This window comes from Triturus cristatus, chromosome 4_1 (assembly GCF_964204655.1).
Source record: "Triturus cristatus chromosome 4_1, aTriCri1.1, whole genome shotgun sequence".
NCBI lineage: Eukaryota > Metazoa > Chordata > Amphibia > Caudata > Salamandridae > Triturus > Triturus cristatus.
This window is the reverse complement of record NC_140585.1, coordinates 1,093,951,984-1,093,976,697: the sequence shown is the minus strand read 5'-3', so window position 1 is coordinate 1,093,976,697 and position 24,714 is coordinate 1,093,951,984.

The window sequence follows — 24,714 nt, the reverse complement described above, 5'->3', positions numbered from 1 at the left end:
TTCTTTGAATGCTTATGGAATTCGGAAACTGTCCACAGTGGTTGATCGCTTATCGACGAATACCGCAGGAGGGTTTCTTTTGGTGAATATGGAATTAAGTGCCGTACGTGCCATGTCTATGCAAAATCGACTTGCTCTTGATATTCTTTTGGCCAAGGAGGGTGGAGTCTGTGGAATTTTGAAAGTTCAACATTGTTGCACTTACATTCCTGACGAAAGTAAAGACCTGAAGGTCTATATCAAAAATATTACTGATTTGCATGAAGAATTAGTACCACTTGAAACTGGGAGTTTATGGACTAAAATAGCTAATAAGATGATAGCTGTTAAGGATTTTATTGCAAAAATGGGTAGTACTATTATAGGTAGAATATTGTTTCCTTTGTCTTGTATAATTGTTGCTTTACTGATACTAAGATTAGTGTGTGTGTGTTGTAAAAACAGGAGAGGGAAAGAGAAATTGAAAAATGAAAAGAAAAATAAGAATTCGAAAATTTCGAAAAGAGAACCACAAGAGATTGAATTAGAAGAATTGAGGGAGAGTGTTTATTTAGAGACAAAGAGAGATGATGAAAGAGTGACTGGTGTGTAATTTTGTGTAAGGGGAAAAGACATTTCTGATTTCTCCTAAAATGGGACTAAATTTTCACTAATTTTTTTTTTTGGGTTTATTTGGTGATAAAATCACCAAAGGGGGGATTGCTGGAGCAGAGTTTTCTTTTAGAAAATTCTAGGGCTATTGAAGCTCTGGCATGTCTATGCGTTTTATTAATTTATTAATAATTAACAATTAATTATTTGTCCTTGTGCAAGTGTGTTTTACTAATCAACCCGTTTGTCCTAACACAAGAGAAAGTTACACGAGGGTTAGCTTATTTGTGCTGTTTCTGTATTTATAATAACGTGCAAGTTTTCATGTTTAAACGTTGCTGTGTGCTATTTATTTTTAAGCACAAAACGCTGTCTGAATTAATGCTTTTTATGTCGCAAAGCTAGATAAATGCATACATATAAGGGTATTAGTGGGGTTAACACTGTTTAATCATTATGCTGTAGTAATGTTTATTTTGTCTCTTTAATTAAAGATGGTCTATTGTGGCCTATGAAGGCCTTAACCGAGCTGACAGTATTTCGAAGCCTGGCTGTGGCATATTCTGTGATGTGGCAAGGGAGACCCCTGCTGGAGTAAGGTCGAAGACAACTGACCGTGGTCCTTGTTGTATTTTTCCATGAGGACATCAGCAGTTTGGAGAATCTCCAAAAGAAATGGAACGTCCTTGGCAAACAAAAGAGCTTCTGAAACAGACAATGAACTGTGGCTCGGCTGCCGAGGGAAGTTGATCAAGTTGGATACTTTAATAGTTTCTTGGTTCCTGTTCCGTAGTTCACGTCTTGTGACTTTTCCTGAGCGGAGATTTTCAGATGTAGCAATGTTACATCCCTTCCTTCTCGTTCTGCTCAGTGATACAGTTTATCCTGCCAACTTTATGTGTGTTTCTATTGTATTTTTCATTATAAGAATTGTTAGCTTAGGGAGGGTTTTTGCCACTTGCCATTTTACCTTTGCCGCGTGAACTTGCGTTGCTGAGGATCGATGCTGAGGGACTCCGTCTTGAGAGACTTTACCGAGAGACTGGTCCTGACCCGTTCTGACACTTAGTTAGAATAGGTAACTATGAGAAATGATTTATTCTGATTTTACCTTGACTAATTTAGATAAAGCAATATAACTTTTAAACATGGTGTTGAATATTCTTTCTTGTCAATTATTGTGTACATTTTTGATCATTGTTGTATAGATTGTATAGAGTATGTTTAAGGACAACCACTATAATTAGGTCCTATCGCCTAGATATAGATGCAGGGTGGTTTAGGAGTTTTCTTCCCACAGGTTTATTGCTGGTAGAGTATTTGAGCGTATGTTAGTGAAATGGGCCCTAGCGTATGATGAATGTATGTGCGTGTAACTGTGAGATTACTCTATCCGTGGTAGTGGGCATATTTTTGATACCCTGATCTCTATCATTGCATACCATAGTGGATTGTGTTAGTTGTTGGTTATAGAGCTATGCAAATAAAAGTATGTTGTTGTTGGGATGGGGACCTCAGAAATGTTGAGACTCAGGAAGCCATGCCTTCTGGAACTGTGTGCAATGCAAAAGGTATCACATTTGCAAGAGTTTGAGCTATTGGCATTGTAAATGATAATGCCTTTTATTTCTGTGTTTTTAAAAAAAACTGAAAGCACTTTGTACTTATAGTCCTTGCTTACGAGAAGCATGGCTGGCAGTAACTGCGCCTCTTTTATTGCCAGCCTTGCTTCTGTTAAGCAAGGACTATAAGTACAAAGTCCGTGTTTACGTACTGCTTGCAGGTTTTCAAAACGCATAAATAAAACGCAGTCATTTACAATGCCAATAGCACAAACTCTCGCAAATGCGAGACCTATTGCATTGCAAACGCTTGTTTTGATTTACATACTGTGGTATTACGGATATTGGACTGGTAATCAGCTTTACATAGTGCTACCCCCGCCCCCCTTGCTACTCCACTTTGCCTTGAATTTTATTGTCAGCACTCAAGCCAAGACAGACCGTCTTTCGTGAGTATCTCTCCTTCTGCCATTGCAGCCTGTGTGTTTTTTAATAGGCTGAGCACTAGTGGCTGAAATCGACGTGAAGGGGAGCATTTTGGATACGCTCAGCAGTCTGCCTCATTCCAAGAAGCAGCTGAAAATGATGTGTTGTTCATCCTCTGTGGAACCCCTCCTGAATACATTAGTCTAAGAAGACCCAGGTAAACACGACGGAAGCACTTATTTCAACTGCTCTCTGCCACCACAGAATGGCAAAGATATTTTTACACTGTATGTCCTTAGGCCCCCAAGTGAGCGTCTGAGTCGCAGAGCAGAAAGGCGTAAAGCACTGCCTTGAACGTAAAGGGGTTCTCTGTAGGGGATGATTGCAAATTCATCAGTGTGAATGCCTGTTCATGGAGCCCTTTCTTACACCCTGTGCTTGTGTTTGTGAGGGGGAAGAGGGTTGGTCTAGCCCACACTTAAAAGTGAAAACCAGACACAGGCTCAGGGTGTTCTATTCGTTCCTAATTGAATTAGAATGGTGCGGTCTCCTAGAATTGAAAGTAGAAAGAAGCATGGGGCTGCTCAGGCGCTAAACTAATAAGGAACATAGCTCCTCCTGTCCCCAAACTGCAAAAATTGGGATTGAATTTTTTTTCTCCAACTTTTTGCCTGGAATGTCTGAAGGTAGAGGACTTTACTGAAGCCAAAGCCGAGCAGCATCCGATAGGCCTTCCTGGGCACAGACTTTGGACTTCTCCCCCTCAGAGCTTCCCCTCCTTTGTTGATGACTACACCAGGACCTCGCTCTTCAGCACCCACCATCGTTGAGCCCTGCTTCGGACCCACTTTTTCTCCATAAAGGTTTTTAAGTCAGAAGGCAAACTTTTCACTTGGATGAGCCTTGTCTCTGTATCCTCCGTGCCATGCATCACAGACTGTTTTTACTTTTGACTTTGACCAGGTCTAGCACGACCGGATACCTGTAGTTGGGGCTTTCTGCTTTTAGGAACAATTTTTAATTCAAATTTTAAGTATTCATATCTCCACTTCTGCTTATTAGATTTCAGTTGTTTTGGAATCATTTTAAAATATTCTCATTTAAAAAAAAATTTGATTGGCATTTTTCTTGTAATGTGTTTTCACTTTTTTACAGTTTTGAATCTTGCGTAAACAATTTAAGCCTTTCCTCCAAGCTAAGTCTGATTGGTTTGCGCCAAGCTGCCAGAGTGTTAAGCACAGATTTATTAGTGACTTCAGTGGTTCACGCTGACAATCAGTGTGATTATTATTTCAAGTGGGTTCTCACTCCTTTCAACTAATGCTCCAATTTCTTATTGTGTGCCTATTTGAAAACGGGGCAGATTTTATAGTCAAAAATGGCACCATAAGCTATTACCTGCCTAGTGTGCCTGTGCAACTCACCCTTTTTAAAGGTGCTTTGATGTGGGCCCAATACAGTATTGCTATGCGACTGTTTCTAAATCCGTCTTCTAAACCAAATAAATCTCCTAAAAGGATTCAGAGGTTTGGAGTCCAGCTCAAATTATAGCAACAACTATCCAGCTTGTATTAATGTTGGGTTAATGTTGCCAAATTAGGTACTTGGCTTTGTTAGCGAGGCACATGAGGGCATTTGTCAGCTCTTGGCTTTGTGACAGTTCTTGCTTGTGCAAACATTTCCTTTCCACATCAATATTTCATCTCCCTTTTATGTCAGGTTAGACAATGACTGAAGCCAGAAGGGATGCATGGTTCTTCAACTATTGTTTTTAATAGCTCTTTGTTGGGTATAACATGACATTTGTTACATATGTACATGATGTTTCCAACATACAATAACTGATAACAATGCTGATGTCGTGACTGATTGTCAATCCCGAGCTAATTTCTCCTTTAGACGACCCAGTTCTCACATGAAACTGCTGACTATTCATTAGTGTATCGAATAGGGAAGTTGCTGATTCTGGTGCTGCGCATTGCCCCAAGTGTTTACTGATGAAAATAAAATATTGAACCTGTTTACCGCAAAAATGGCCTCCTTTTCTATGACGTCAGTCACGTTGGTCAGTCTTCTTCATTAATCCTGTTGTGTATTCACTAAGAGACGAAGGGGCACATCATCAAGGGCATTATCACCGCTTTAGCGCCACTTTTTGCCGCTAAAGCGGCGATAATCTTAACGCCCCATCAACAAGGCGGCGGTAACATGCATTAGCGCATGTTAGCTGCCGATTTCCCAACGTATGGCATCTCAGCGATAAACATCGCTAATGAGATGCAAAGTAGGCGTGGCTGGGAAAACTACATGGGAAATTATCGCTAAGGCAGCTTGGCCATATCAGCAAAGAGCCTTAGCAATAATAATAATCATCGCGTTAACTATGCCTTAACGCAGGAATTTAATGTCTGTTAAATTCCTGACTAAGGCATACCTAACATGGGAGGTGGATTATGGTGATACGACCACAGGGTCGTATCACCAAGGCTATCGCCGTTTTGAGTGCAACATTGCTGGTTTCTCCAGCGATGTTGGCCCATTTCCCTGGATATTGCTGGAATATTAACGCCCTGGAGTAACGCGTTGTTAATAACGCGCTAACCCGGGAGATAAATTCCAGCGATAGACGGCGATAAATATAAAAGTGCTAAGCGCGCTTTGCGATATTTGTCGCCATCTGTTGCTGATATGCCCCCACGTGTTGTAGCATATCTCTCTCCTTTAGTGGTGTTTATTTATATATTTATTTACAGGTCTGTGTGAAGTGCTGCGAGGCCTTACAGTGCACAAGGGAAGGAGCGGAGGCGCAGGAGGCTCAGAAGGGAACAAGGGTTGTTCGGAGTACAGCCAACAGCGATGTGTGGCACCCTTGGCTGGTATTATTCCATCACCTATCTGTGCATGTGGGAAGCAGGACGCTGCCCTGAGCAGTGCCATCTGCAGAGATGTTTATTTGAACAGAAACTGGTTTGCTCGGGTTCTAGCATTCCAGGGTCGGGGGTTCTGGAAGTCGCATGATCGGCCTCCATGTTTCTGTCGATTCAAGATGCAAGAGGGGTGATTCATGGATTCCTGGCTGTGGTCAGCCATGTCCAAATTTTGCAAGCAGCCACGTCTCAGAGGCAAACTGAAGGCCGATTTCACATGATGGTGCACTCCAAAGACTCAGTAACTTTTAGATGCGTGATTGTCTAGCCTCTGCAACTTGCTTGTGTGCTTTCTAAACGCCTATTGCGTTGAAAAAGTAAAGCTGGCCCATGGTTAGAGGAAGCATCACCCCCACCCGATGGTTGGTTTGTGTTAGTGGAAGGTATTTCCTGAGCAGGAATTGCAGTTGATTTGGGAAACAAACAACAGAACTGGGCTGAATATGATCCCCCAATTTCCTGTGTTTTTGATGTGGGAGACGGAGACCCAATGCACACAACTATCCATTGTGGCATGACTATTGAGGAAAACGTCAAGCATAAGCACTTGTGTACTAGCTAGATCCTTTTCTGTGTGACAAGTTCATCAGCTGGCAGATTTATGCTAAGTGTCCTTATGCAAAAAGAATAATTGATGGACAGAATGCAGAACAATGTCCTACATCCACCCCAGTACAGAGATCTGGGCTTAAATCCATCGTTTTTTTGCTCACCATGCTGTTCCAGTTTGGACCAAGCCATATGCAAATCAGTCTTGACACTGTGCCCAATGGGAATAGTCCAGCCCGAACTGCCAGGCGAGGTCCTCCCTGGACTGGAAACAAGCATCCTAGGTCCGCTTTCGGGCTTTCAGCCCTCATCAGCCAGGATAGCTTGACTCCAGTGGCATGGAGAGCACAGGACCCACTTCTGGGCATACCCGTCCCACTCGGTGTGACAAATGCAAAAAGAACAATTGATGGACAGAATGCAGAACAATGTCCTACATTTACCCCAGTAGAGATATCTCGGCTTAAATCCATCGTTTTTTTGCTCACCCTGCTGTTCCAGATTGGACCCAGCCATATGCAAATCAGTCTTGACCCTGTGCCCAATGGGAACAGTCCAGCCCGAACTGCCAGGCCAGGTCTTCCCTGGACTGGAAACAAGCATCCTAGGACCGGTTTCGGGCTTTCAGACCTCATCAGCCAGGCTAGCTTGACTCCAGTGGCATGGAGAGCATGGGACCCACCTCTGGGCATACCCATCCCACTCGGGTGACAAATGCAAAAAGAACAATGTCGACATTCATCCCAGTACAGAGATCTGGGCTTAAATCCATCGTGTTTTTTGCTCACATGCCATTCCAGTTTGGACCCAGCCATATGCAAATCAATCTTGACCCTGCACCCTATGGGAACAGTCCAGCCCGGACTGCCAACAGTACATCGAAAAGGCGTGACAGCTGGATGCCTCCATTTGTTGATTTGTGGGTTGAGAGCACAGAAGCTTTGATGGCACCCCATCTGGCTTCCTTACACCTATTCTCTTGAAATTCCAAATTGCAAATCGAGGGGAAGTATTTTTATTCTTATGCAAAGGTGAAACTCGAAAGGTTATGTACACCATGAGCAGTTTTGTTACAGAAACATTAACACATCGCAGGAGGGGGTGCAGGTGTGTGGTGTGTGGGTAATGGGTGATCTATCTAGTTCTGTTGTACAATGTAATTTTAGCTGGAATTTTCGACGACCTGCATGTTTTAAAAGATTAATCTGATAAATACAGGAATGACCTGGTCATCTTTTAAAACCTGGAGCCAAGAATACTCCAATCAAATCTCATATAATGGCTTACCTCCCTCCGATACAATAAGCAATTGTGGACAGATTTGTGTACAATGGCATTGCAGTTGGTCATATTAGTGCCTTTAGAGTGATCAAACATATGCTTGAGATACATAACATGATGGATTACTGGGCATGACAGACTTGATGTTCCTTGATAATGTTTATGATGTTGTCCGGTCTCAGCACAAACATCATCATGAACCATGCTGGTGGCAGAGGTGGTTGAGTGGCAGGGATCAAACCTGATCCAATAACATTTTCAGCAGTAATTAGTCCAAACTGCTGCTCCTTCTGCTCAACAAGTAGCTCATTATTGACAAACCTAACTTTGTTGTTCAGCAAAAGTTTTGTTTATCAATAAGCAGGCTATAGCTACAACTTCCACGAAGAAATTCCTGACCGGGTTTTGTAATTTAAGCCATGTTGTACAAGATTCTGGTTGTGGAGAACATCAAGCTCTGAGTAGGTATCCCAAGAAACAAACCTGTTATTGTGGCATTGGGAAGCATATAGCAATTAAGGTTCACTTATCTGTTCACTACCCTATTTACATAAAATGTCATACCTTGAAATTGTTTTACTTGTGACCATGTCACAGTGGACAAGGCTGTCCAACATAAACCCAAGGTGAACCTTTCATTGATCACCTTAGCTCTGGAAATCGACAGCAACCAAACACAGTTACAGTATTCTACCATAGTACCCCCCACCCCACAATGTATGTATTGATGAAAGGTTTTTCATACTACATGTGGAAAAGCCTTCACCTCACTTTTTCCCCCCTCCTCAAATGGAACCACGTTGGAGTTTGCACTTAAAGTGCATCATGACATAATCATCATAAGCCCATCAAAGCAGTAGCTCCATTTCTTCTAAAGAATCATAAACTAGATGAAAAGAGAGCTACTGAGTTTTAGGGTCACGGTCTCTGATGCACTCAGGTGCTGACTGCCCATTACTCTTCTACCTGCATCTTTAGGCGGGTACAGTGAATCTGATCTCTCAGACAACATTTCAGTAGTAGAAGGATAGACCTGTTCCGCATGAAAAGTTTGAAGTCAAATTTGGATTGACAGTGTATAAACACCCAAATGTTTTTTTACTTAAACAGAATCAAACAGCACATGAGAGTATACGAGGGTATATCAAAAGGCAAAACAAAGAGTAAAGAAGGCCAATTAATTCTTAATATTTTTCTTCTTCTCAGTTCTGATCTATGAGGTGACTCGCACATACAGACCTGCCCCATGTCCCATCAACTCTTCAAAAACACTGGGCCGCCTCCCACTAGAAGTCCAGATATTCCTGTGTCCTTAAGGTAGGCGACATGTGCAGGAGCTTCTGCCTACTTTCTTTACCTTTTTTTGAAGGGGCAGAGGGTAATAGATCTTCTTTAATATTAAAGGTACAACAGTGGAGGGTTTCGTTAGGTTCGAGGAAGAATGGCGCTCAAGCGTGTGCGGCGTGGGTCTCACTAAAATTGAATAAGTACGGTGCTGACAGGTCAGGGGAAACAAACCCAAAGAAATAACCCCTGCAACTGAATGGGTCAAGACCTACACAAAATGACAAGAAATGAAGTCCTGTGCACACGTGAAGGATAATGCTCTGGGTGTACCCGGTAAAGATTAAACAGAAGTCAAATATTACATGTCTTTGAAATCATGAGGGTCGACATCAGGTGTATCATAAGCAACATTTCTTTATATATATAAATTCAGACCAATACAGAATGTAAACAAATCAGCCGACACGTGTTTCGTCACACCGTGTTGCGTTATGACTCTTCAGGGCTGGGAAGGACACAAAACAAAAGAAATAAGTAAACTAAAAGGTCCGAAAGTCACAATAACGGGCTGAAATGGGCCACTGTAAAACAGTAATATTAATAAATAAGGAAACAGAAGAAACCTTTGGAAACCACTATGATGCGAACAGTACATGTGATTGGTGATTTGAAAAAGAGATCCAAAGGAGTGTTGAAGTCACTGTGAGGGAAGAGAGAATGCGAACAAACAAGCGAGCGTAGAGAAAGTAAATGGAACAAATATAGGTATAAGATGAAGGAAGAGAAAACATAATTAACGACATTAAAGGGGTCATCACAAGCATTTTAAAACGATTACAGAAGGTATACACAGAAAGAGAATCGTTGCAAGATAATTAACGGTAAGGTCGGTATATTACATGAGAAAAGTCCAGAATAAAGTGGTAAACTAAGGTGCTAGTAATAGCCGACCGAGTGATTACGGCATGCACTGGTGTAAAATTGAAGGAAAGAAAATCATGGCGTAACAATCACAGTTCGCGGTAAGGTAGTAATAGTACATGGGAACAATCGAAAATACAGTGATTGGCTGTAGAACACATCCGATTGATTAAGTCATGAAATAATTAAAAATAGGAAACATTATAAATATGGCGTAATCGTTGCAAATAGTAATGATGAGGAAAATGTGCAATGAAAAGAAGAATCAGGCATATTCAAAAAACATCACATGATCTCAAAAGCACTCTTGTGTACAATGTTAAAGTGGTGTCAGATAAACGTGTTAGTCGCTTGCCAGCAAGTCGGATAATAAATGCGTGGAAACAGAATAAGTCAAGCAAGTCTAAATTCTAATAACAGGGTCTCGAAAAGGCAGAACATTAAGCAACCAATATCGGTGGGAGAGAACAATCCAAACTAAAACAAAATTGCACATTCAATCTAGAATCTGGTGGGTGCTCAAAATACCGATTACTGTGATAAATGTTGTGGTATAAATTCACATAAGCAAGAGAAAAGCACCGGTTAGCCGTATATCGGAACAAGATTGTGACAGCAGAAAAACAAAGTGAGGAAAAAGAGAAGCAAATTAGGTAGGACAAAATTACCTGGTTGTAATGTAATACAAGATAAACGGAGCCGGGTTGTGGCACGAGTAAGGCCAAAACAAACGGCGGGAGGGAGGTGGGAACCTCCCAGCGTGGAGTGAAAGGGCGGTAAGCCCAAGCCGAACGGGTTTGTTTGGCTTCAAAAGGGTCTGGAAGGGGAGTAGAAATGAGAAACAGTGAGGCTGGGCAAGGTGATGGAAAAAGGTATATGTCGCCGGCCAAGTGGGGTAACGGCTTACCGGTTAGGGTAGGATCTCGGGTGCGGGATCGGCGTGTTCTCCAGTGTAAGGGGAACGGACTCTAATGAAGACCGGAAGTTAAATAAAGCAAGCGTGTGATACACGCAAACGACTAGAGCGGGTGGCGGTGGTTCAGTACGAGAAACCGGAAGTGAGGACGAAAAACGTTCACATGGTATTGGCAGTGGGCTGTAATGTGACGTCAATAAAAGAAAGAAACGTGAATGGTAAAGAGAAAATAGAAAATATGAGAAATAAAATAGAAAATAATAAAATATAGGTGGGATTGACAATGAAAATGAATGCGTGCGGAAGAACCCTGAGTAAGGGCTGGATCGGTGAAGATGAAATGCAAAGTAGGAAGGCTGAGAAAAGTACAGTATGGAGCCTCAGAGAAAACGAGGGATAGACAAGGCAAAGTCTGGGCAAAGGCTGACTAGGTGAAACGAAGTGTTAGTAGGAAAGCTAAGAAAAGATCCAGTATGGAATCTCAGACATAAGGTAGGGTAGACCAAATCGGGTGTATAAAGAAAAGAGTAGAGAGAAAGGAGTAAAGAATCAAGATAAGTGAAACATAATGCAATTGTATTGTCCTGCATATCCAAACTACAGTTTAAAGGATTGACAGTTCTTACAATAAAACTCAATACTGTATGAGAAAGAACAACGACATAAACAAAGTCAGTCTCTAGGTGTAATCATGCGGATCAGAAGTTGAACACAGAGATCAATGGTAGTGCGAGACAGGAAAAAGGAAATGTATAAGGGGAATACAGCTAGGATCCCAAAAAGTACTGTAGCTCCTGGTCGATGTTAAGACCGTGTTTGACCGACTGTAGACGCATGATCCATGACGCCTCTTGTCTTCTCAGTTTCAATTCGCGATTACCGCCTCTGACATTACTTCTGGTGAGGTCTATTCCAAAAAAAGAGAGGCTTTTGCGTGGTCCTTGTGTCTTGCATGTTGCTATGTGTGAGGCCATTGGATACTTGGCATCTTCATTGTGCATGGCCCTGACGTGCTCACTGATGCGTTCTTTCAGAGATCTGATCGTGCTGCCTACTTATTGTTGTTTGCAAGTACATTGTAGGATGTATACAACGAAGGTGGAATTGCAGTTGATGTTATATGTGATATTTTTTGCCATTCCAGCTACTGAACTCTTTTGTGCCATTCATGGCCCATTTGCAGATTCCGCAACATCCACATTTGAAAAAGCCAACAGTTTTGGGCGTTAACCATGTCGCGGAGACAGATATGGAGCATGGTACTGTCGGACAGAGTCTGTTTCTTAGCGTTCTACCTTTTCTGAAGGTGATTTGAGGTTGAGCAGTTATGTTGTCCTTTAATGATTAGTCAGCTAGTAAAGTTCCCCAATGTCTGTTGAAATTCTTTCGCATGGTGGCCCTGATGGCATTGTACTCCGTGATGAGTCTCACAGTTTGTTTGTCTGTTTCTTTGTGGGTTCTGGGTTGCAGAGTCGTCTCTCTTTTGATGCTGTTTATTCTGTTGGAAGCTTTCTTAATGATCTGTGGTTTGTACCCACGTTGGACGAGTCTGTGTTTCATGTCATTTAAGCAGCTTTCAAATTCCGTATCCTCACTGCAGTTCCTCCTGGCCCTGGTAAATTCTCCAAAGGGAATTGTTTGTATTTGGTGCAGGGGATGTGCGCTGTTGGCGTGGAGAATTGCATTACATGAAGTCTCCTTGTCGTATAGTTTGCTGTGTAGAGAGTCATCCTTGACGTATAGTTCAATGTCAAGGAAGGAGACACAGGTCGTACTGGATTCACATGTGAATTTCATATCCATATCGTTGGAGTTTAAGTATTCGCAAAAGGAGTCCAGATTTTCTTGTGAGCCTGACCAAAAGAGCAAGCAGTCATCAATGTACCGTCCCCAGTAGACGATATAGTCCGTCCATTGAGCTGCTTTCCTGCCCCATAGCCATTCTGTTTCCAGAGCACCCATGTACAGATTAGCAAAAGACGGTGAGAACTTTGAACCCATAGCCACTCCCTTAATCTGTCTATACCATTGGTGGTCATACAAGAAATAGTTATTGTTAAGTATGATCCCCATCATGCTGATCACCATGTCGGTGTGTTCCCATAGTGTTGCTGATCTGTGATGAAGAGACTTGGACACAACCTCTAGTCCTAGGTCAGGTTTGATGGACGTGTAGAGAGAGACCACATCACGGGTGGCCATGATGATATTGGGCTGCCACTGTATGTCTGTGAGGATACCTAGTATGTGTTTGGTGTCCTGTATGTAGGAAGGCAGATTCTTAACCATAGGGTTAAGGAATAGGTCAACGTACTGAGCTAGTCTTTCCGTGGGCCCCCCTATACCCGAGATTATCGGGCATCCAGGGGGAAAAGGTGCTTGTTTGTGAACTTTGGGTAGAGTATACAACCAAGGATAGGTGGGTTTGGCTACTTTCATGTAACGGGCCTCATCTTCATCAATGAGACCTATAGACTGCCAGGTCTGGAGTTTCTTGTTGATGAGACCGGTCAGGGAACCGATAGGGTTGTAACTGAGATGTTCGTAACATGTCTCCTCTTGTAGTTGACTCATTATTTCGTTGTGGTTGTCCACACGATTCATGACAATCACATTCCCACCCTTGTCAGCTTCTCTTATGATGATGTTTTGTTCGGCACTGAGCGTTTTGAGAGCCATTCTTTCACCTCTGGTCAGGTTGTCTTTAGTTCTGCGGGTTTTGGTCATGAATCTCCTTTCGTATTTGTCCAGATCTTCCAGTACTAGGTTGTGAAACACATCAACGGCATTTTCACCAGGGAGGGTTGGTGTCCATTTGGACTTGTTTTTTAGGCCACTCGGGGTGGTTCCATAGGGATAAATGTCTAAGTCTTGTAGCAGTAATTCTAGACTGCGTGGTGAATCATCAGTCTCGGTGATGGACAAAAGTAAGTGTGTGTCATTCACATCTTTGATGGTTTGGAAGTCCATGCAGCTGGTATTGTGAGTTGGCCCAGTCCTATTCAAGGGAGGAGGCATGATTTCAAAATGTTTCTTTAGTTTCAAACCTCTAATGAATTTGAAGAGATCTATTTTAGATCTGCACAGGTCACCTGCTTAGTGAGGATTGAAGCTCATGCCTTTGTTAAGAAGAGAGATCATATTGCCGTAAAGTGGCAAGGAGGAGAGATTGACTACTTGTATGTCTGTGTTGTTTATTGTTGTTTCTTTCCGTTTCATGACAATCACATTCCCACCCTTGTCAGCTTCTCTTATGATGATGTTTTGTTCGGCACTGAGCGTTTTGAGAGCCATTCTTTCACCTCTGGTCAGGTTGTCTTTAGTTCTGCGGGTTTTGGTCATGAATCTCCGTTCGTATTTGTCCAGATCTTCCAGTACTAGGTTGTGAAACACATCAATGGCATTTCCACCAGGGAGGGTTGCTGTCCATTTGGACTTGTTTTTTAGGCCACTCGGGATGGTTCCATAGGGATCAATGTCTAAGTCGTTTGTTTTGGCCTTACTCGTGCCACAACCCGGCTCCGTTTATCTTGCATTACATTACAACCAGGTAATTTTGTCCTACCTAATTTGCTTCTCTTTTTCCTCACTTTGTTTTTCTGCTGTCACAATCTTGTTCCGATATACGGCTTACCGGTGCTTTTCTCTTGCTTATGTGAATTTATACCACGACATTTATCACAGTAATCCGTATCTTGAGCACCCACCAGATTCTAGATTGAATGTGCAATTTTGTTTTAGTTCGGATTGTTCTCTCCCACCGATATTGGTTGCTTAATGTTCTGCCTTTTCGAGACCCTGTTATTAGAATTTAGACTTGCTTGACTTATTCTGTTTCCACGCATTTATTATCCGGCTTGCTGGCATGCGACTAACGCGTTTATCTGACACCACTTTAACATATGTACACAAGAGTGCTTTTGAGATCATGTAATGTTTTTTTAATATGCCTGATTCTTCTTTTCATTGCACATTTTCCTCATCATTACTATTTGCAACGATTACGCCATATTTATAATGTTTCCCATTTTTCATTATTTCATGACTTAATCAATCGGATGTGTTCTACAGCCAATCACTGTATTTTCGATTGTTCCCCTGTACTATTACTACCTTACCGCGAACTGTGATTGTTACGCCATGATTTTCTTTCCTTCAATTTTACACCAGTGCATGCCGTAATCACTCGGTCGGTTATTACTAGCACCTTAGTTTACCACTTTATTCTTGACTGTTCTCATGTAATATACCGACCTTACCGTTAATTATCTTGCAATGATTCTCTTTCTGTGTATACCTTCTGTAATCGTTTTAAAATGCTTGTAATGACCCCTTTAATGTCGTTAATTATGTTTTCTCTTCCTTCATCTTATACCTATATTTGTTCCATTTACTTTCTCTACGCTCGCTTGTTTGTTCGCATTCTCTCTTCCCTCACAGTGACTTCAACACTCCTTTGGGTCTCTTTTTCAAATCACCAATCACATGTACTGTTCGCATCATAGTAGTTTCCAAAGGTTTCTTCTGTTTCCTTATTTATTAATATTACTGTTTTACAGTGGCCCATTTCAGCCCGTTATTGTGACTTTCGGACCTTTTAGTTTACTTATTTCTTTTGTTTTGTGTCCTTCCCAGCCCTGAAGAGTCATAACGCAACACGGTGTGACGAAACACGTGTCGGCTAATTTGTTTACATTCTGTATTGGTCTGAATTTATATATATAAAGAAATTTTGCTTATGATACACCTGATGTCGACCCTCATGATTTCGAAGACATGTAATATTTGACTTCTGTTTAATCTTTACCGGGTACACTCAGAGCATTATCCTACACGTGTGCACAGGACTTCATTTCTCTTCTTTAATATTAGTTTCTTGTCTCTTTATTCTTGCCCTCCCAAAAATACTGCCTGCGCCGTTCACTTTCCTTGGATTGGGATACAGTACTTTTGGGGTGGACTCCTGCTGTGCCGATGCATTTATGTGCCTTTTGGTCTCCCGCCTCCTGTCCTCACCTCGGCTGCTGTTGTTGGTGGTGTGGGCCTACTTACTTGGCTGTCCTGTCATCTGCTTCATGATCCTGTGCTTTCTCCATCACTTTTTGAAAAGGAGTGGTGACTGTCTTTGGTACCCGGGAATGGTTGTTTCCAGTCCAGTCGCAGGCTGCCCATCCATTGCCGGACTTCAGGTAGAGGCCATTTTGTAATAGCATTCGCACCGGGTATTGGCAATGTGTGATGTTCGGCCAACACGGATATTGGCGGTTCAGGTGTTCCTTACCTGAAGAGGGATTCTAGGCCGATCTTGTTTATGCATTCTCTATCCTATCTCCCCAGTTTAATGTTGTTTTGGTGCTGTCAGTCATCACTTGCAGCTATCTGGAAAGCATCACTCATGGCAAAGTTTATGGGGTCTCTGACTTTCTCTCTGAAGATTGAGAGTTCAGGTTTCACTGTTGCTCTAGACCTGTGACTGGAGGTTGGTTTAATTTCAATGAGTTTCAAAGTTCTCTGTAGTAGGTGGACAGTCAACAGTTTTAATGCTATGTTTTTTTGAGGCTTTATGCTGCAGTTTTCCTTTGTTAACTTTTCCTTTTGTTAACTGCAGTTCGCAGGTTCGATTCCCGGCTGAACTGGTTCTGAGTCTAAGAGGACTGAGCTCCGCAGTTGTTTACCTGCATGTTAGGGGTTTCAGTTCTACTTCTTCTGTTGCTACTGTAGCCCTTTGTAGATTCAGAGGGTGCTTGGTGATATCTTTAGTATTCCTTGCTGTTTCTGGGGAGTACGTGCGAGGATCACTGCTGTCCGCCCCACCGAGGCTATTGCTATTCTGTTGTGCACCTGATGGATGGATTGCCGGGGTCCATGTCTCCGACACCAGGTGATGTGTTTTTTTATAAATATTTTTCAATATTTCTATGTGCATTCTCACGTGCTATTGTCTACATGTTTTATTGACCGTTGGGCTGTGGCTCAGGGGTTTCTCCTGCTGTCACCAAGATCCATGCCTGTTTAACCGGTTCTTCCATCATGCGTCTCTCCAGCTGACTTCTTTTGACCCCTATTTCTCCCATTTGCCTGTGACTGTCTTGCTGAGCAGCCTTCATCTCCCGTCTATTGGGGCTCCGATGCATTTTTGTGGTATATGAACATATTCATATACACCCCTGGTTCAGTGCCGTGTCAAGGGTCTTATAGGTCCTAGTGCAAGCAAGGAAAATGGGGTCCATCCCCATGGTTTGTTACTAAGAAACCACTTAAAACGGCATTGCTGGGCGACGACACTGCTGTTCCACCCAAAAGAAAGAAATGAATTGCTATGCTGTTAATTATGTCTAAGCGCCAGGTGGACATTCACTGGAGGGTGGTTTTGTCACCGACCACTAAGAACTGGAACATCAGTGTAACGCACTGCAAAACGCAACTGGAGACATACTGGAAATAGTTGCCAGCGCGGTCCCGCCCCCGAGATATCTGGGAGCCGTTTGTAAACTGGCTGAATACAGTGCACACAGACAACCTTTAACGTGCCTCTAGGGTAAGAATAGGTTACTGCCACTTAGGGCCGAGATCTCACTGCCCCTAATCAATGTACAGACCGGGCATATGGACACATACGACAGCCACTGTCGCAATACTGTAATGTACTGCTGTTGATTACATCTGCTATATGCTGTATAAGAAATTGGTGGACAAAACACCACTGCCCCAATGGCGCCGAGTAATGCCCGCTGATTGTTTTGCTGAATTGTAATTGATGTTTTCACAAATGCCAATAAAAACAATTTTTTAAAAAACGGCATTATTCTTGCAAAGTATTCCTATACTTAACTGTACCAGGCTTGGCTTGGTTCTAGAAAATACAATACAACTACATAATAAAACGATATTTTTGTACAAAAAAAAATATGGAGTGGTAGCCCCATGAAACTACTGAGCCCAGGTGCCAGTACACCACCTGCACTATGGATTGCTACTCTCCGGCCATGGATTCGTCCATAGGCTTCTCTGCAAGTTTTGGTCATGTGGCCTGTTTTCATTTACATCTTTCCAGTGTAGGGGTTTTTGTGCATTAATGGAATTCTGCATTCTTAATAACGTGCAGAAGAGAGATTTACACTCAAATCTACATGTGTATATTTATTAGATACTATTGCTTTTTAAACAATTTTGATATGACCAGTTAAAGTGCACTTTTTTGATTTGTACTAACTAGGCCTCAGTTAGGCCTCAACCCCATCTTGTTCAAAATGGATGTCTCATTGTTTCAACAATCACCGTTTCTTATTTCTGCTGTGCATATTCAAGCCACTCATGTTTGTTTATTTCCGAATATGTTGTTCTAAAATTCTAGCATGGGCTCAGTAATGTAACTTCTCTCCAAGGTTCTTCTGCCTGCTCACATTATTGCATTCATTCACAATAGTTCACTGTTGTTTTATAACTAGCTTGTTCTGACATCTTCAGATGACATTAGCATAGAGGGGACTGAATCAATATTCATGTAGTGGGGTAGTGCTCAGGTGGTAAGGCTGTATGACACTTTTCATTTTGACGAATTGATTTGCTGGAATTGTAATTCTTTTGCTCACACCATGATGAATCTGCACTTTCAATATTAGTCTATGAGAACATGTCCTATATAGACCCTCAAATTTAAGGGTGAGACAGATTTCTGATGATGACCTTCCAATGGTACTCTGGATGCCGTCTGATTTCTCAATGATTTTGCTGCTTATTTGAGGCTTGGCATATTTTAGATTTTCCCTATTATTTTGCATTGATTGATTACTGAGAGCCATTCTGTCAATTATTTTATGCATTTGCACTGTGAATATCCTGTACTAAACCTTTTGAATTTTTCTAATAAATCCTTGTAAAGTTCTAATTCTGCCCTACATCTCACTTATTTAGTCTGTCCTTCCTTATTTGACTCTATTTTGTATCTGTTATTTTGAACCTTATCGTGGGGCACAATGCCTGATGAAACTGAGGGGTAATATTGTACGCCCTATCCACCCACCTGTGAGCATGCTATTAAGGTGTCTTTTGAGGTTTAAAATTTTAGGGATACCAGGTGCCCACACCAGCATGATTAACACTGGCACAGTGCTGGAGCTGACGTAGGTCGATAGGGATGCAGTAGATGTGCCCCCTGTGACTTCACTTTCTCCTTGAGGTTCATTAGGTCTATGATGCATGTGCCTGCTTTGGAGTTGCCAGGTCAAAATCTCAACTGGCCATTTTCTCCTCATTTTTAAGTTTCCCTAACCTACTCCTGCTGGGTTTTATTGCCTGTCTAAAGTGCTTCTACTATTTGCTTCATTTTACCCCACTCATCTAGATGACTGTTTTCATGTGGTCTGCCGAGTGGTTTGCCTTGCCCTGAGCTTACTTCCCTGGGCTGTGCTTGGTGTCTTTGAGTGCTTGGTTTCTATGGGTGCCTTTTAGAGAGGCGGCTGTGGATGACTACGGGCTTGAAAGCTTCTCTTCCATTTTCAATTATTCTAAGTTGCCCACTTTTCATCCATGACCCGTGCAGTCTGAGGTCATGCTTTGCAGTTGGTGTTTCCATTGTTTGACTTCTTGAATGGTTCGGTCGCTGATTCAATACAGAGCTGGAGTGTGTCCGCTGCCCACTGTGCTGCTGAATGCACCCTATCCTCTTTTTTCTATAGTTATGCACCAGATATTTCAATCACAGTCAGTGGCTGAGTGTTGGGATGCAGAAAGGTCTACTGCATGGTTCCAGAGTGGATGAGCCCATCTCAGGTTCGTCATAGCAAACTGTAGATTTTCGACTCCTATCAAAGCACACCAGGCAGTCACGCATGTGTGCTAGAGAACTATGTTTAACATTGATTGAGACTCGTACCAGGGCTCTGTGGTGTCGAGGGGCACACAATTTGCACCTTCCTTACTAAGCTTGTCAGGCTATAGAGGACTGGCTGTGGTGGTATTGATAACGTTTCTAGTGGCAAGGCAGGAATTTATAGAGTTCCTTACTGGCCTCTTCCACTTTTTAAAATTAATCTGTCTGTCCTCTGCAACCTGGTTCTTTGGCCATCCATGTGGGCATAACTGTAGCATGTATGTTCTTATCTGTATGTGTATAGAGAATGTGTGTGGAGCATGTGTGATACGTATGTCCAAAGTCACATTATAAGTTTTCTCATCCTAGTGGTGTCTAAGATGGAGGGTGTGAGAGAGCACAGACAGCAGATGTGAATCACAGGGCTCCTAAAAAACATCCCAGGAATCCTTTATAAGGGGTCAGACTTTTTGGTGTGTACGAGAGGAGAAAGAGGACCCCTTTCAAGCTTAGGGAGTCTACTTTATACCTTTGTTTTCGATTTTGTCTGACAGGAGACTCCCAGTTCCACCACACTTTCCTGCTAAGCCTTGGCTTCACCAGTCTAAGTGGAATAAAAGAAAGAGCTAGAGCTGGCCAAATCTCGTCTTATAACTGACTGTTGGAGTACACAACTACTTGCAACTTTGGTATAAAGATGGGACAAAAACTTCCAGCTGATGGGTTAGTGGTCCCACCCCAGTGGTGACTCTTTTGTTCTTCAGTTGTGGGGTGTACTGAGTTGCTGAGTTTGGAAACAGAACTTGGGTATGTTGCAACAACCTGTCTTGGATCCTTCCTTGAAGGAAGGTGCTGACCAATTGCTAAGGAGAGACTGGGGAGGTGCCTCTGCATGAGTGAGATGCTGCCTAGAAAAAGAGGACAGCAATGGACCTGAGGTGGTGGCGGACTGCGACCAACGATGTTGCCCAGGGAGGATCTGCATGGCTCATGTTATCAGGTGAAATGCAGGAGACCCGATCTACCTGCTGCCTGTGCTACCTCGTTGAAGTAATGTATATCAACATACCCCAGAGGGAAGCACTAGATGTCATTGGGGATCAGTTATACAAAATACCTGGCGACAGACCCAATAAATTCATTTTGGAGTGTTTGGAGGTTGTACTTGTTAATGTTTTTTTAAATTTAAAGGTGACATATACCAAGAGATAAAAGGGACAAGCATGGGAGCATCTTGTGCACCAAGCATAGCGAATATCTACATGGGGGCATGTTGGAAGTGGGGGTCCTTATCCCTGACCGCCGCCACCAAATGCTGGAGGCGGGAGTCCCCGACCCCTCGTTTCAACATTAGGCTAAGTAAGGACACCGTCTGAGATAGCCCTGCTCACCCCCTTAGTAGCTTGGCACAAGCAGCCAGGCTTATCTCCAAGGCACGAGTGTACAGTATGTGCAACCACACTCACAGCAATCCAATGATGTCACCACAAATAGACTCCGCACAAGTTTTTATGAAATGAGTATAATCTTTATATAGCAGTTATATGATATGACCACACAATACAAAATCAACATATAAGAATGGGTAGTATTCTTCTCCGGTGGGTTGGTAGGTTCTAATCCCAACCACCGCTTCTTTTAAAAAAAAATATTTTTATTAGGTTTTTACAACCCCATTTTTCCCCCCAGGCACAAAAGGAACACATACAATATTCAATATAATAATGGTACAAACAAATATTTCAAACTTCTTGAGTTCCGTTTTTTCTTTTAAGAGATCCATTCCTGAATGGGTAACCAAATTTTATAACCCAACCTTCTCTTCCTTCGCCCTTTGGTTCTATAGATTGAAAGTTCAAAATTATACATAGCTAACAGTCTTTCTCTCCAATTAAACAAAGTGGGGGGATCTGGACTTTTCCACTCAGTAGTAATACATGAACGAACCACTGCCATCATAATGAACAACAGTGTACTCACTGTATCATTTCTTACATTAGCAATTGGGTCCGAACCTACCCCGATAATAACTAAATCGGACATGATCTGTATGGGGGTTCCAAATATAACTTTTAGAAAGTCCTCCAATTCAAGAAAGAAACTCCCCAATCTCGGGCAGGAAAAAAACATATGAAGTGAATCAGCAGCGAACAGCCCACATCGATTACAATTAGCCCCGGTTGCAGCCCCCCATCGGGATATCTTCCTAGGGGAATAATAAAGATCAAACAGGGCCATATAATGCTGACTACGCATTCTTCCTGTCATTAAGACGCTATTAGCAAGCTCAAGTGATTTACTTATATTGAGTTCAGCTACCCCAAATTTCAGTTCCCATTTCCTTTGACATTCCTTCAAATCATCAGGGAGGACTTCAACTAAGTGTTGATAATACTGCCCTATCGAAATTCTGCTCTTCATTTTCTCTATTATAATACTATGTTGACCTATATCTGCACCCAATTTATATATAAAACTCCAAATTTGTAAGTATTTAAAAAAATCATGTTTGTCTAGCCCAAACTTTTCTCTAAGGTCTAAAAAAGTTACTAAGCTCCCCTGATCAAACAAATCCCCTAGATAACAAATTCCTTTTAGGCCCCATTTGAAGGCTACATGATCCTGAAAAATAACCGGAAGTAACCCTGAGGCATTAAAGGGAGTGTATATATTTATTTTAGGGATATGATATAACCGTTTAATTTGTTGCCAGACTTTATAGGCAGCCTTAAGAACCTTAAACCTGTTTTTTTTTATAGTAACTTGGTTCTATCATAGTTACTAAGCAGCAATTTGCATCTCTACCTAACCCGAGTTCAAAGATAGATGGTCTATGGCAAAGAGGGATCGAGGTTTTACTCCCCACTACTAACGGCCCCAAGATCTGCATCATGGCGGCCTAGTAATACATTATAAAATGTGGGATACCCCAACCCCCCTGGTTTCTTGGAAGAATCATTTTCTTATAAGCTCTTCTAGTTCTTCGATATCCCCACAGAAATCTTGAACACATCCTTTCCAATTGAATGAAAATTGACTTAGGAAATTCTATAGGGATTGTTCTAAATAAGTACAAAAATTTTGGGAGAACTAACATTTTTAGAACATTACATCTACCATGGATAGAGAGATACAGATGAACCAGGCGTTCCAAAGTTGCATTGACCTTCCCAATCACTGGGAGCATATTCAGAGCAGGAATTCTATCCACGGTTGGAGCGATTATTATTCCTAGATATGTTGCCTCTGATGTTATTACTACATCGGTCAGAGGGTCCTTACCGGAATAGAGTACCTGCGTTTTTTCGATGTTGAGTTTGTAGCCTGAAAATTGGCCAAACTGTGCCGCTAGTTCTTTTATTGCCGGAAGAGCGGTTACAATATCACTGGAAACTATAATAATGTCATCTGCATAGGCAAGCGCTCTATACTCTACCTAACCAGCTTTAATGACTTTAATACCTTCATGACAGTTTATTTTTTTCCAGAAATCAATCAATATATAAAGCAAACAGGAGGGGGGAGCACAGGCACCCCTGCCTTGTGCCCCTCTCTATATTAAATGGAGCAGATTTTAACCCTGAAATTCGTATAGAGGCCACTGGATTTATATATAGCGTCTTGATTGACTGAATAAACTCTGCACTGACACCCTTCCAGCGCAAAACCTCCCTCAAATACTGCCACGAGACCCTGTCGAACGCCTTTTCGGCGTCCAACAGGATCACCCCTAACGCTGAATCTGTTGCCTGAGCCCAGTCCAAAAGGGCAATAATCCTTCTGACATGGTCAGCAGTATCCCGTCCTGGGATAAACCCATGCTGGAAAATAGAGACAAGAGGGATAATAATGGCCGCTAATCGCTGAGCTAGTATTTTACAAAAGATCTTACTGTCTGAATTTATCAGTGAGATCGGCCTGTATGATGATGGAAAGAGTGCAGGCTTGCCCTTTTTTTAAAAAGACAATAATCATGGTTTCTCCCCATGATTCTGGTGCTATACCACGTTGAGCATCACGAAATAGAATCATGAGTTCTGGTATAAGCACCTGACGAAAAGTTCTATAAAAATCCAATGGGATGCCGTCGGGACCCACTGCTTTGCCCTTAGCTAGTGATGATATTGCAGCCTCCACCTCCTTCAAAGTAACGTCTGCTGCCAATAGCACATTTTGATCATTTGACATCTTATTAGTTACAACATCGTTACCAAATTCCTTCATTAGCCCTCCTACATTGGTGGTTACATCCTCTGTATAAAGGTTTGTATAATAATTACAAAAGACCTTCAAGACTTCATCTGGTGTATCCTGCCTTGATGGTCCTGAATCATACATATTCGATTCTGTATTTCTCTTTGCTGGAGCCTCTTAGCTAGTATTCTACCCACATCTTCTCCTGCTTCATAAACCTGAATTCTCTGTATGGCCAATTTTGCCGCAGTCTTTATTATAAAATGTTGGTGAACTTTCATTTTCATAATAGCGATAGCCTTTAAAGTTTCATCAACATTTTGCTGGTGAATCAGTTCTTCCATAAAATGAACCTAAGCTGTTTCATCTCCTCCTTAATTGCCATAAGTGATTTTCGTTGTTTAGTTATCGAGTAACTCAGTGTTACCCCCTGCACACCCGCTTTAAATGTGTCCCATACCATGGGATCCGAAGCTGAACCACGATTGATCTTAAAGAACTCCGGGATCCACTCACACATAAGTTTGCAATATTCGGGGTCTAGCAAAAGACTGCGCTCAAAGGTCCAGACCCTTGGTTGTGTTTTTATTCTAATATTAAGTTCAAGTGCCAGCGGATTATGGTCTGAAATTATCCTCGGGATGATCTCTATTTTCGCATTTGCCACCATATTTGCCGAAATAAAAAAAAAATCTAATCGAACATGTTTCTTATGAGGAGCTGAATAAAAAGTACTGCCGGGGACGTTTCTCTTCTGGGCAAACCATACGTCTACAAGACCGAACTCTTTGACAATGCCCTTCATTGCTCTAAACACTTTGGTCTTCTTACCTATATATGGGTTATTTCCCATAATATCAAAGCCCCCCTCCAAATGAAGATTGAAAACCCCGCAGTAGATCAGGGGCGATGGCCAAGCTGCCAGTTCAATACTTAAATGATATAGCACCTCTGGGTCGTCCAAATTGGATCCATATACTGAACAAATTGTACATAAAAAACCATTAACCACCAATTCAACAATTATCCATCGCCCCTAGGGCGTCCTCTTTTACCCGCTTACAAACTCCTAACCCGTACCTCATAAGAATTGCTACCCCTCTAGTATTAGAGCTTTGTTTGGTGCATCCTAAGATTTCCATACCAAGATCATTAAGCCATCTGCGATTATTCCACGCTATATGTGTTTCTTGTACACATAACAAATCATATCGCTGCATGCGCAGCATCTGAGCCATCACCCCCCTT